The sequence below is a fragment of the Bison bison genome, unplaced genomic scaffold, assembly GCF_000754665.1.
Source record: "Bison bison bison isolate TAMUID 2011002044 unplaced genomic scaffold, Bison_UMD1.0 scf7180017864108, whole genome shotgun sequence".
Lineage (NCBI taxonomy): Eukaryota > Metazoa > Chordata > Mammalia > Artiodactyla > Bovidae > Bison > Bison bison.
Window position 1 is genome coordinate 7,268,830 of NW_011494680.1, and position 3,975 is coordinate 7,272,804.

Below are 3,975 nucleotides of genomic sequence, written 5' to 3' on the forward strand. Positions count from 1 at the left end.
AAGATTTTTGAGAGTCCCATGAACAACAAGGAGATCAAAGCAGTCAATCCTAAAGGAAATCAACCCTGAATATTCACTGGAAGGACTGATGCTAAAGCTGAAGCTCCAACACTTTGGCCACCTGATAACTCATTGGCAAAGATCCTGATGTTGGGAAAGATTGAAGGTAGGAGAAGAGGGCAGCAGAAGATGAGATGGTTAGTTAGCATCACTGACTCAGTGGACAAACTCCGGGAGATAGTGAAGGCCCGGGAAGCCTAACATGCTGCAGTCCATGGGTTCACAAAGGATGGGAGAAGCTGAACAACAATTTGTTTTGGAAGAATATCAGAATTTCCCCCCCCACTCAACAATAATAGTGTCGAACCTCAAAAGATTAAAATCAATGTAACTTCCAATGGCAGTAACTAGCTAGTTAATAGAAATGCTTTATTAACCGTCATTTTTAAAGGCTATTCCTTAATGCTTTCCAGAGAAATGTCATCAATGTTACTGTTTCTGAATTATCTATGGTGGGAAGATGAAAGTATTAATAACTTTAGATTGCTGTTGATATTTAAATGATTAAAAGAATCATATGTCTTCTGAATATGTAAGTTCACAAAAGAGATTTAAAAGAATGAGTTAAAAGTATATCAATAGAGTAGACACAAAAGAACAGACACTGGTTATTTCTTAAAAAAAAAAAAAACTATAATTTGAAAATGTATATACCTAATTCCTCCATATTATTTTATGAAATTCATATAAAAGATCAAAAAATGTGCCTATTATCATAACACATTTTCACACTTCAGAGTAGACACACAAGCTATTTTCAGTCATTGTGAAATTGTATTCTGCATACAGTTTACCCAAGGAAGGGCTTCTGAAATTTAAGGTTTCACAGTAATTCATTTTGTTCCAAAATTAAATAAGTACATAAGAATAATATAGGTTTTATAGGGCTTGTTCTCCCATAAACTATGTTGGACACGTATTTATATAGTAGTTATTTACACAGGTAGCTGGCTTACTAATTAGTACTCTCCATTGGAGAATCCCAGGGACGGCGGGGCCTGGTGGGCTGCCATCTATGGGGTCGCACAGAGTCGGACACGACTGAAGTGACTTAGCAGCAGCAGCAGCATTCACAAAGTGCATTGGTGCAAATTTACAGGCTGATGCTGTGATTCATGGGGTCGCAAAGAGTTGGACACGACTGAGAGACTGAACTGACTGACTGATGATTTCAAACCTCAGCAGAACAAAGGGAGATAAACTTTGTATCCTCAATAGAGAAAAAGCTACATGGACAAAAGGTAGAAAATCAGTGGTTCTAATATTTATTACCTTTATCATGAAATTAATCCATAAAGAAAAATACCAACAGCAACTTAACACATTGTTCCACTCACTGTCGTTCAAAAGTATGGGGGGGACAGCTCCTCTTCTATCTGCCAGGTGGGTGTAGAGTGACCCCCCACCCCAAGGTGTGACCCTCCCATTCCACCTCCAGCAAGAGACCCCCCCACCACGACCACGTCTCCTCTTAGTCATCTCGCACCTACCACCCCAAATCCCCTCCTGGGCTGTAAGCCCCCTTGTGTTCAGAGTAGACCCCTGTGTGCATCCCCTATCACAGACACTTTGACACACAGGCAGGCACAGTCAGCCCACCGCACCAGGCTGTCCTCACCTCTGTCAGTGGCTACATTCTTCACAGGAGGCTCACGAGTTGTGACTCAAACCTTCAACATTTTCACGTTCAAGGCAAAGCGAGGTAAATAAGATGCACGAACTTCCCTTTTCCTACGTGCAGTCTCGCAGCCACCTGCCCACGTGTACACACGACACAACAGCCTAGAACCTCTGTCATCACTGCTCCCTCCCGTGGCAGGAAGACTCGATTCCCCCCTTTTACCCATGAGGGGGACAGAGTACCCCTCAGAGCACCCCCTCCACGTCGCTGTGGTAGGAACCTCATCGTCATCAAGCACAGAGGATGGTGTGAGCACCAGGACACTGACACCCCGGAAGGGCTCCAGAAGCAATGATCCCCAGTAAGCTTGGCAGCCAGAGTCACAGGGCTCCCACAGCACTTGGTGCCAGGTGAGAGCTCACCCACCCTCAGCAGAACAGGAGGTCAAGGTACCTCCCAGCCTCACCTTCAGTTCTCAGATTTCTAATAAGTGCCCTTTTACCCACAATTTAGTCAGTGCAAAGCACACACACTGCATAAAGTGAGCTGGAGTCGGGGGTGGGGGGTAGTGAGAGTGTCCTCTGGGGTGTGACAGGAAGCAAGGCAGGCAAAGAGATGCGGGTGGAAACAGAGCCCAGATCTGAGCAACACTCATAGACCTAGACCTGAATCGCTTCTCCACAGTAGCCATGAGCCACACCATTGGAGGCGAGGCCCCAGGATGACTTCACTCAGGTGACCACCTCAGGCTGGGGTGGGAGGTGGGCGGGTGTCCACCTGCTCCTTGCCCTGACCCTCTGCTCCCTGAGAGGCTCAGACACGTCACCCTCGTGTCCTCATCGTCTTCCTCCTCCACGTCCTCCTCTACACACATCTGTAAGAAACACAGAATTTACCCACTGCATGGTTCCCATGGACCAGGCACTCTCGAGGCACTTCTTGCTCCTTATTTGGTCCAGACCCACAACTCTCCAAGTCAGATATTGTTGTTGCTGTGGAGGAAGGAACAGGCTCTGTGGGACTGAGCATCTCGCCCTGAATCCCAGGGAGGACCAGGCAGAGCCAGCTTCACACCCAGGTCGCTGAATTCAGCTCCTCCTGTGTGCAGCCCTCACGCCTTCACTTGCAAAGGGCAGACCAGGACTGTTCTTAAAATAGCCCTTACGTCTTCTTCTTGGCATCCCAATTCCTGCCAGAAGCTATATTTTATTTATGATTCAGTTTCTGCAAGTATTCTTTTCCAAAAGTATGCTCTTTTACTTTCTAAAAAACACGCAGAGATTTGCTATTTACAGTCCTGAGACTTGACAAGCCAGGAAGAGCATCCACTTTGCGCAAGTGGCCCTAGGCTTAAGAATCTGTCTTGTGAGTTTTTCTAGTAAGACAATTCCATATTCAGGATCATACAAAATTAACAAAATACTTAACAAAAATTACGATGAAGACATACGGGCCGAATAGATATGTTTCATGTGCAACAGCCAACCACCAGTGTCAACTTTCATTACCGAGCTAAAAACCCTCATTTCATGATTCCCCACATCCCACGCGGAAGTAGGATGTGGTGTGCTCTCCCAGCCCACGGGGGCTCCTGGGTGCTGAACTGGGTGTCCACAGGCCCCACCCCTGAGATGCTGGCCTGGTGGCTGGGGGCGGGGGGGGGGGGGGGTGGTGTCGGGGGGAGAGCGGTTTGGGGGAACCGGGAGCATCACCCACCAGAGACTGCGGGGCGCGTGGACGCGAGCCCCGCGCGAGATTACGTGAGTTATTTCCAAATGCAACAGATCCTGTTCGTTCAATTCAGAGTAGGAAAGATGGGAATTGGGTGGGGTGGGTGTGAGGATGATAAAGGGACTAAATTGGGAATCTGTGCAGGAAAGTTACTAAAGGAATGAAGCAGTAAAGTTACTAAAGGAATGAAGATGAAAATTCTCTGTGGAAATTTCTGGAAGAAGTTGGAAAGGAGACGGACCCAGGAGCACACCAGTTCATTTCAGCGCTTCACTTGCTCGCGCTTTCCTTCCAGTCTAAGCGCGGAGGCCTGGGGTCGCAGGAAAGGTAGAAGCCGGCTCTGACCACCATCTGGGGACCTGGCGGTGGAGGGGGAGGGCCCGGCGGGCTCGTCTGGGGCGTGCGGGGGTCGCGGATCGAGGACCCATCCACGCCAAAGCCAACGGGCATGCGCGCGTCCTTCCCCCGCGGTCGCAGCACCGTTTCCGGAGCCCAGCCTCTCAGCTGCCGGGAGGGCTTCGGAGCTCACGGTGACTAGTTATTTCGTCCACGCAGGACAGCTT